We start from the raw sequence: 10,724 nt of genomic DNA, 5'->3' as shown, positions 1-10,724 counted from the left end.
CCCCGCTGCTTTTTGGGGTTCGCTCCCACACCCCGGCTGGAGGTGATGCCCCCCCGGTCCGGGCCGCCGGGGGATGCCGGGGAACGCAGCGAAACCTTCCCGGCGGGGATATGCTGAGAGCGGGTGGTTTCTGCTCCGAGCGAGCGCTCCGGTTCTGTTTCCACATAAACCCCATCCTTACGGGGAAGGGGAGCTCAGCCTGCCCCCGGCCTGCCCTGGCTTTCTCCATCGGCCCAAGGGCCCCCCGAGGATGCAGCGATGCTCGCAGCCCACCCGTTCCGGCCGTTCGGAGCGCAGCTCCGGCCCCTCACCGTCCCGTCGGGGCTGCCCCGCTTCCCGGGGCTCTGCTGTTCCCCAAGGAAAGCAGCCGAGAGAAAGGTTCTCCTCCCTGCAACCCCCCGGCAGGCTCGCTCTGGTGACAAAAAACCCAAAACCTCTCCCAGTTGTTCCCCGTCGGACTTCAGAGGGGAAGGAGCTCTTACCCCGGCAGCCCTCTTACCCCGCGTAATTCAGCTGATTTAACTCTCAGAGCGAGGAAATAATTCCATCGTTACCGACATTTGCTCCCCGGAATTATCGCGCTTTTGCACAAAGTCGCCGTGCCTTTATCTCCTCCCCAGAGAAACGGGGGAAAACCCTCGGCGAATCTCTCCCGCCGCTCGCTCCATCCCCGGGCAGACAGAATTTTGTCACCCTCGGGCCTCCAGCGAGCGGAGCGGGCCCCGCTGGGCCCCGGGAGCGCTCCGGTAACGCGGCCGGCGCTGTCCGCCCGTGCGGTCCCGGCGCCCGGGGGAGCCCGTCCAGCCCCGCTCGCCTCCGCAGGGAGCAGCGCTGCGGGAAGGGTGGGAAATTTCAGCTCCAAAATAAACTGGTGCAGGAATGCCAGCTATTTCCCTCGGAATAATGCAACGCAACTTGGCTGGAGATGTATTTATTTGCTGGCGAAAGCGGCCGCTTGCGGCTCGCAGGGTATCCCTGTGTCCCCTGTGCGCGCAGAGCAAAAGGAGGAAACAAAACCAAAACAACTAATTCTCCCCCCAAACAAACAAAGAAAAAGCAAAAGAGAATTTTAAAAAGGAGAAAAATAAAGAGAGAAAAAATATTTTTAAAAAGTCAGAAAAATAAAAAAATTTAAATGTGAAAAAGCTATAGAAAAAGAAAATAAAAACCCTGGAAGCCCCAGCCCCGCGGCGGCACGGATAAAACCGTACGTACAGAAAATCAGCCCCAAACCCTTCGTTGCTGTGGCTGAGCCACCGCTGGAGCTTTCTTCGTTTCGTTTCGCGTGGGTTTCCAGTTTTCACAATTTCAAGATGTCACTTAGCTGTAATTTATTATATGTAATTTTTAAAAAATAAATATGAACTGCCCTCTCCGATCTCTTCTGGCGTTCAAATAAATGTGAAAACATTGAAATAAACGAGTCGCTGCTAAATCCGGAGGGATGCACCCGCTGAGGAAACCACCGTGCTCGAAAACCTGCCCGCGGACCTGTGGCGTGTCTGTGGCCACATCCATCCCGCTGTTGGGGTTTTCTGTTTAATATATACATTTTTTTTAAACTAGTTTTTAACTAGCTTTTCAACGCATTTTCTGCTGCTGAGGCCGCGGCGAGGGCGGCGGGTCCAAGGAGCGGCTCCTCCCGCGGGCGCGGAGCGGCTCCGGGCAGGTGCTGCGACACCGAGGGCTCCAGCGCCACATCCCTGTCCCCATGGGCACCGGGCCGCGTTGGTGTCACCCACGCGTGAGGACTGCGTGTGGGAGCGCCGTGGGTTGGGGTGTTTGTAGGATTTTGGGTAAAGGGGGCACGCTGGGGGTCTTTCTCTGTGAGGAAGGCCCCGCTGGGCGATGCTTGGTGTGAAGCGGGAGGGAAGGTGCCAGCGTGGCAGTGGCGATGGGTTCGCAGCTGCGCTCGGGGAAATCACACCGGGGTTGGGGACACGGGGACCCTGGGGCTCTCCCGGTGCTCGCTGCCCCGACGTGGCGGCTGCCAAACTCTCGGAGAGGATTAGATACAAAAATCATAACACAGCACGGTGTGGGTAATGCCCGGCATCCCCGATCCCGCTCTGCCATCCCCGGTGCGCGGTGGGACAGCGGGAAGGCTCTCGGGAGGGGTACCCTGGTGTGCCTCCGGAGCTCTGAGCCCTTACCGGGCTCACGGTCCGTTTGATGGGCTGGATCTGAGCCGGCTCAGCTCGTCCCGGGGCATTCGACCGCTTATTTTGGGGGGTTTGGAAAGGGACCGACCTATTCCTCAAGGCTCCCCGTGCCCCCTCGCCGCCCCATCCGGGCACAGCTTGACTCCAGCTGAGCTCCAGAGGGGCCGGTGCGGCTCGACACGGCCCCGAGGGAGCCCTGACCCCTCCAGGTGAGGCTCCCCCGGGCCGGGACAGACTGCCCGGCGCCCCGGCCCCCCGGCCCTAATCCTGCTCCGGCTGATTTGTGAGTCCTGCGCGGGCCGGACGCGTGGGAGCGTCCTGCGCCCTCCCGGAGGGGCTTTCAGCTCCCCCTTCCCCCACGGAAAAGCCAAGGGGGGGAAAAAAGAAAAGACAAGTGGAGAGAGAAGGGCAGAAACGTTCCCGCTCCTGCTGCTCCGGGCAGGGCAGCAAGGCTCGCCCCGAGCGTGGAAACTGCGGTTACCTTTCCCCTCAGTGCGCTGGGAGGCGACAATTAATGATGTCCCCTTTCCTTCTGCTGCTTCCTCCGGGCTGCAGCATCCTTCCCTGGGGCTCGGAGGTGTTTTTTCACAGCCCCTGCCCTCGGGGATGCCGGGCGGGGTGAGCTCCGAGCCCCGAACCGAGCCGAGGTGGTGCCGGCACCGGGCTCTGCCCTGGATCCCTGCCCGGCTGGCACCGGATCCCTCTGATCCTCCCCTCCCGAGCCACCCGGTGAAAAGGGAAAAACCCATCACATATTTCAGCCCCGGTGGATGGCATGGGGCTGCTCCCCGGCTCTGCTCCCAGCTCCCAAACGAAGGACAAACTGCTCGGGAGCGCAGGGGTCTCCCAGGAGCTGCTTCCCCTGCCCGCGAATGAGGGAGATGGACAGGAGGGAACCAACAGGGCCTGCATCTCCTGCATCCCCTGGTCTCCACTGCATTCCCAAGTCCACATTCCCAGGTCTGTATCCCTCCATTCCACCCCCAGCCCTTTCCTGCCCACTCTCCAAGGGATGGGCTGGTCCCTGCCCAGGGACCAAGCTCAGGGACCTCCTGCACTCGAGGCCAGGCTGATTGAAAAGGGAGGGCTATGATGGACACAGCCAGGGCTGCGGGAGATCCTGTCCAGCATGAGGCTGTGGGCAAGGACTGAGCTGCCCCCGATGAGTTTTGTGCCTGGAAGAGTGAGGAGATGCCAGAGAGCTGTGTCTCAAAAGGGTTAAATAAACAGCAGGGTCTGCCAAAAATATTTATCTCCTGTTATATGCATGTGGCTGTGGCTCTCAGCAAGGGGGGCTGTGATGGAGGTGGGGGAAAGTATTTGGTTTTTTCCCCCTCTTGCTTTGAGATACTGTTTTCTTCCTTAGCCCAGAAAAATTTCACCAGGTTGGGAAATAAAAGGTGTCCTGCAGAGATTGTTTGCTGTCCCCTACAGATCCCTTACACTGGGATGCTTCAGTCTCAGCCATTCCTCCAGCCTCTCACAAGCCAAAAATGACTACACAAATCAGCCCTTTTCCTTCAATATTTAAACGGTACAAAATGCTAACTGCAACTTGTGTCCCTTCAGATGGGCAATTAGGCATGTGCCTCCTAAAAGTGACCTCTGTGTGGTTTGGACCTAAATTGCTTAAAATTAATTTTCCTTCCAGGTGGATTTAACAGAAGCTCCAAGTTGCAGAGCAGTCAGGAAATCCTCAGGCTGACGTGGCAGGCCCAGTGAGCACAGGAATACCCTGTCAGGGACTGACCACATCATTTTTTTGCAGATGGCCAAACTGGTCTCCACGTTTGTTGTATGCTCTGAGGGCTTCTAAGCCAAAGGACAAGGATTTCCAGCCCCAGGAAGGCACACAGACCTAAGAGGGCTCAGCATCTTGCAAGGGGTGAGGATCTGGCCCAAGTTGTGAGGTTCTCCATGAGTTGTGGCACGGGCAGGAGCAGAAGGTGACTCAGGACCCAGCCATGAGGGCACGCTGGGGACGCCCTGGGTAAACCTTGGTGGGGTTCAGGGCACAGAGAGGCAAAGGAAAGGCAAAAATCTTCTGTACTCTGTCATGGAAACTATTTCCCTGTACAAACTGCAGCCTGGTGGGCTGATGCTGGGCATGCCAGCGCGGTCCTGGCAGAGTTCTGATATCAAACCACTTCCAGAGCCTGCCCAGCCATGCAGGGTTTGCTCCCCTCTGCCATTATGGGCAATAAATGGGGGAAGAAAAAAAAAAAAAAGGGCTATTTTGGTATATTAACCTCTTTGTGGCCAGGTGAAAGGTTAAATTCACATGATTCATTGGCGGCTGAGAGACAGCACTTTGTTGCTAGGATTTTGGGGAATGTGGAGGGCTCCAGAGAAGGAGTCTCGCTAATCTTTAAGGGAGGGAGCCAGGCTCCTGTCTGACGGCTGCAGGCCCAGCAGCTCTGTGTTTCATTTCAGACTGTCACTCTCCTATCTCTCAGCTCACTCCCAGCTCCAGCTTGCTGCCAGATCTTGGGAACTGTTAACTCAGACAAATTTATAGATGGAAAAAGAACAGTTAGCCATTGTTCCTGGGGTGGGGGGAGGGAGGAGAGCCAGGAGCTTCGGCCACCAAAGTCATGATGTAACCTGGTTGTTGCTTGGTTGGGAGAAACGTGCAAAGGATCTTCCTCTTGCCATGCCAGCGAGGGAAATTGGGACCATTATGATACTGCTGAACGTTGGGAGGTGTGATGTTGGTGCCCAAGTCGTTCGGAGATATTTGTACAGTGTTTCCATAAAGTGGAATCTCCCAGCTGGACATCTCTGGGGTATGAGCTCATTTTCTTCATGTCAAGTCTTGTGATACTGGGTGTTTTTCCTTAAAGCTTTGGGCTCTGGAGTAATGAGCTCTAATATCAACAGCAGTGTTCTCATAAACAGAGCCCCTCACTTTGTGGGATGCTGGGAGGAAACTGGAAATGGGAACATGTCAAGGATTCAAAAAGAAAAATCCATCTGGCAAATAGGGAGACCCTCAGATTCATTATTCTTAGACTTTGAGGAAGCATTGCTGATTTCATCTACCTTGGAGAAATGTGAGAGACTGAGAAGTCATTGTCTGACTGGTGCTGTGGCCCTGATCTCTGGCTGGATACACTTCCAACCATCCTTCATGGCAAAAGATTTTAAATTTTCAATGCAACATTAAACCCCATACCTTGAAAATGAGACAGCACTCACTCACCTCAAGGTTTGCTTTATAGATTTTAGATGGTCTGTGGCTCCTGAACATGGGTCTCTTTTGGAGGTTTGCCTTCCCAAAGTTCCCAAAGAACAGAGGTACAGATTTTGGTTGTGTTCACCCTCTACGTAAATATCCCTGCAGCAAGGGACACCTGTGTTACCTTCCTCATGGTTTGTGTATGGAAATGGTTTGTGTCTGGAATCATTCCTGGTTCTTTGAGCATTTTTGCTTGGAGGGAAGGATTGTGAAGGGTCTGGAGGGTGGCACCTGCAGCTGAATCTACCTGGCCACTTCTACTTGTAGTTCAGGACCGGAGTCCCTGCATCACTAAATGGGATAAATCAGTTGTGTTTTTTATAGCTGCTTTGAATCCACTTTTTCAATCCTTCCACGTGTGTACAGAGTAGAAGGAAGCAAGAGATTTTTGATTTAAAATATAAATAATGAGAAGTTATGCACTTAGTAAATCCAGCCACTTGAGAATCTGGCTACATAGAAGGTGATTTCTTCTTCCAAGGTCTGAAGGTCTGCAGAAGTCTGTTGTTTTAATCAGGAGACTGCATGGATTTGATTCTGCATGCCCAGAATATGGCATGGTCCCAAAACATGACTCTCCCTCATTTTACTTACTGGAGTTTTATTTAACTCTGCACTAACAGGAACAGAATTTCACATCTTAGAAAATTTCTGCCCTAAACAACCTATACTATTAATGCTTGCTTTCTGCTTTATTTGGTATCTGTAACTAGAAGCACTTTTCCCAGTTCAGGCTTGACTCAAAAGCCCAGCATTACACAGATGTGTATTTATAAATACAGGTCTGAATGAGCCTCTGGTGGAAGTCTTCCACTGGAGTTGATACAGGTGCCCTAGGGATGAATTTAGGATACTATCTGCATTATGGGCTATTTTTTATTTTACATCTCTTTCCTCATGTGTTTTATGGGTTTAAAACCAATTTTCACGAGGGAGAAAAGGCACTATGACTTCTCACAAGCCAGGTACTGAAAAGATGTGACAAATGAATGGTGCAGCCTTCTCTGCCTAAATTCAATGTGTCCTGCATTCCTTTGTTGTGCTGCATTTGAATATCCCCGTGCCCAACACTCTTCCTGCCCTCACTCACTGCAGGCTGTGCTTTCCTTTCACAGCTTCTCTGCCACAGCTGACCTGCCTTGGTTTGGGTCAGCAATTCTCTTCTGCCTCGTGGAACTTCCCACTCCTCTGTCTCTTTGATTGCATCCCTGATCTCTCCCAGCCTCATTTTTCACCTCCTCAGCCACCTCTCAGCCCTCACTGGCTGCATTTTCCACCAGTTTTGGCATGAAAACACGGCTCCAGTTAGTTGGAGAGGTGGTGTGGAGAGGGAGAGGTGGAGAGCAGCTGGTTTGGCCAGAGTGGGGAGCAAAGCACCTCTTTGTCTCTCTGGGCTGCCCAAGAGATGCAGTGGCTTCCATGGCTGAAAGACCTGGAATTCGGAAGTGAGAAATGAAAGCTTTTTATTGTTTTTGCAAGTAAAAAGTGAAGCCAGAGCCTGGGCTTTGCACCATGAGAGTTGTAGTCCCGGATCACAGCTGGTCCTGCCCGGCTCCTTTCTCCCAACACATGGAAGGTCACCAGTGCTGTGGCCAGGGAGAGCACAGCAAAAGGCCACTCACAATCTCCTGGTGGCTCTTGAGATTTCACAGGAACAGCCTGAGCAAAGCCATGTGTTACGAGAAACCTCTGGAATGATTTTAAGAGAGCAGAGATATGCAGAAGCAGAAGTCCTGGCAAGCTTTCATTCAGTTCCCCATGGAAGGGAAGAAAATTATGAGCATGTATATCCCATCTGACTGTACCCAGGCCAATCTCTAGGTAGAGTTTAACCATTGTCCAGCTCTTCCAAAACTTCAGCCTCACATCTGGTCAGCTGGTCCCTTCCTGCAGCCAAAAACTTGGGCTCTTCCTTTCATTGGCCAATCTGCATGCAATTGGTGCTGTGGGTTGAAATGGAGGTCACCACTGAAACCCTGGGTTTCCAAGAGTTGTTTGACCAAGCAGAATTTACAGACCAGGACAGTTATTGACAGAGCTGACAAAAGAGATGCTCCAATGATTTACAGTCCAGGTGTGTTGTCAGAGCAATATATTTACCTGAGATCCCAAGAACTGTTAAAATTTAATCCCTGGAGACCTTCTCTGCAGCCCCTTGAAGGGTCACACCTCCAGGATCATTTGAAGACACCATGCAAACAGCCAGAACTTCAGGAATTTCCAGGGGAAATAAGAGCAGATACAGTGATTTAAAATGGTTTTAATGGGTATAAAATTGGAGAGGTGAGCTGATATAGGATGCCCTTTCCCTTAACCCAAATGTACAATTCTCCACAATAAAACTCTTTGAATATATACACATTAGTCAGGATTATCTCTGAGTGTCCAGCAGGCTAAGAGTATGGATCCTGGAGATGTCAGCAGGAGGATTCATTAGAGGAGATGGCAAGTGCTTGGAAATGGGAAATGCATTCTCTTATAAACACAGTCTGCACTGGGGCTGACCTCAAGAGTGAACAGAATTGACTGGAGAGATGGAGAAGGCAGGGAAGGAAAACAAAGTTCATGCACAGTTGTCTAAATTTTTTGCAACAAAACTACCTTATTGAGGTTTCTTTAACTTCTCTTTGTGTTCCAAATTAGGGGAACTGTCACCATCAAAGCTGAGATAACTGAAAAGGCAGTGTCAAATCAGCCCAAGCTTATTCTTTCCCAGTGAGACAGATTTTGTGGGGTTTGGGGGTACATGATGTGACTTCTGGAGGGATTCTCTCTCAGCTGATGTGGTGGAGCTTCCACAAGGTCAAAGCACTCCATACCTCTTAACCCACATATCAGATAACTTGTCATTGTCTCTCAACTCTTTCCAATTCAGCTCTTGGATATCAGGGTTCATGTATTTGAGTGAGTTCTCGTACTCAAAGTAAAAGATGCTGAATTCAAAGCTGCTTGGGCTGGTTTCCCCTTTATTGCTGCCCCTCCTTGCTCCCTCATTTGCCTACTGAGCAAAATGAGAGGAGCTGGCACAGAGTATGAAAGGAACTCAGCATTGACTCCTACCTCATATCTATTAGCTGTAAATTACTTTAACATGAGTGACATCACACTTGACTCTCGGTAAAACAGCGTTAAGTTAGTGGGTAATAAAACAGCTTGACACTAATGATGGGTTCTGTGTGATAAATTACTGTCAGTGATCAGATAAGGGTTCTTGAGACTAACCTTGAACTAAATCTATTTTGTTGCTACATCTTGTGTGCAGTGTTCCACTTCTCACTGCGGGGATTAAGGGCTCAGAGCCCAGTCCTGTGCTGGGCTGGAGGGGCAGCTTGTGTGCAGCAGCATTTCCAGAAGCTGCTTCCAAGCATCAGGCTGCTCCCACGAGTGGAGCAGGGAGGGTTTGGCCCCAGCCTTGGGAGCAGCATCCAGCTCCATGGGCCTCATGGTCACTGAGATGCTGCAACAGCTTCCAGCAGTGACTTCAGTATTCAAATCTCTGCTATTTTTAATTTAAAACAACAAAGAAAAGCAAAAAAAAAAAAAAAAAAAAAAAAGCATTACACAACTAAGGGGTGGATCCTGAAAGTTTCATTTTTTGGGAGTTTCATGTGATGGATTTCATGGTGGAATATTTTTTTTGACCTATTCATTGGGTCTGTCCTGCAAGCCATGGATGTGGATGACCTCAGTGAGAATGGAGAATGCTCAGCAGCTGGCTGGATTGGGTTCTCATTCAAAGGACTTGTTTTACTTGCAAAACTTTGGGACAAAGCTTTATACCCAAGAACTGGGAGCTGGCCAAAGTCAATGTAAAGCATGGGATTTTGAATATATTTTTGCATGTATTTTCTTTGGACTCTAACCAGGGTGCTGCTTAGAAAAGGCTTCCCAAATTGTTTTACATTGTTATTGTTATTTGAGGCTCTGTTTTCATTTATCATTCAGGTAAGACGCCTGGGAGATGTTTTTTTATACTAGTTCTTGTGTAAACCATTGTATTAAAACATTTACTGTTGTTCATTTTCACAGATAATCACTGTTGTCCTGGCCTGTTTATTGCCTGGGATAATCCTGGAATACTTTTGTGTTAGAAATGGCTGCAACAAAGAGAAATTTTCACTGTGTACATCCAGATTCCTCATTTGTCTGTGATTAGGACAGAGCTCATATTAAGATGCACTGGTTTTAATGCAAGTTGTGATTAATTTTGGAGAGTCCTTGAGAGGGTGGCTCCAGTGCAGGAGAGAGGAGTGTGGGGAGAATGGCTGGATTTGTCTGGCTCTTCCAGGGAGCAGACCCTGCTCAAGCAGGGACACACAGCAGGGGTACAGATCACTGCTCCTGCTCTAAGTTCTGTGCTGAAACAACATTTTTATTGGTGCTCCAACCCAGCAGTCAAGCAATGAAGAGCCCTGAGACTCCATTTAAGTAAAATTACTAATTAATCTCTATATCAATCTATGGGCAATGGTTGTTCTGCGCAGAGGGTGATCTCAAAGATGGAGATGAGGCCTGGGCTCAGTCTGTGCCCCTGATCCTTGCTCTATTACCTAAAATTTATTTTGTTCCCCACACTTCTCCCATTGAATCCCATTTTTCTCAGAATTTTCTTGGCTCTTCAGTTCCATTTGAAAGGAGCGGGCTTTTTTTCTGCATGATTCAATGCAAAAAAATTTTCCAATTTCTCTTGGCTTTTTGTTTGTTTGTTCATTTGTATTCCTCTCTATCCTGTATCTTGATTCCCTCTGGAAAAAGAAAAAAAAAAAAAGGTAAGGAAAGAGAAGGAAAGTAACACTTCAGCTTGGAACCAAAGGGAGGAGCCTGTGTGGGAGATGTCAGACGGAGGAGAAAATCCCTGGACTTTTTCCAGAAACCTCCATCCACTTGAGTTGTGGATACAACCAGTTTATCAAAACACCCTCTGGTGCATTGCTGTGAGGCAGTGGAGATGTCCCTTCACCAGGAGAGGTTTTTAAATGGGTTTACACAGCAGAGGTGAGGTTCTCACCTCCATCACAGCCCCTGCATGCAAAGCAGGAAGGTGCAAGGGGAGGCAGAGAGCAGCTGGCAGAGTCTGACGTGCCCCAATGGAGCTGGGAGGAGATTGGGGTGTGGTGGCACTGGTGGCACTGGGCACGCTGGCACTGCCACTGTTTGCTGGCCCTCTGTGGAGATGCAGCCCTGCTCCCTCCTGCTGTCCCTCACAAACCTACAAACTCCAAACCCACCCATGCCTGAGCCCTCATGGTCCCTCCTTGCTGTATTGCACTAAGTGATTTCTTTACTTGTGGTTTTGCACTGGGTGATTTGAAATTTGCACTGAG

The sequence above is a fragment of the Ammospiza caudacuta genome, chromosome 15 (genome assembly GCF_027887145.1).
Source record: "Ammospiza caudacuta isolate bAmmCau1 chromosome 15, bAmmCau1.pri, whole genome shotgun sequence".
Classification (NCBI taxonomy): Eukaryota; Metazoa; Chordata; class Aves; order Passeriformes; family Passerellidae; genus Ammospiza; species Ammospiza caudacuta.
Note: the sequence above shows the minus strand (reverse complement) of the source record.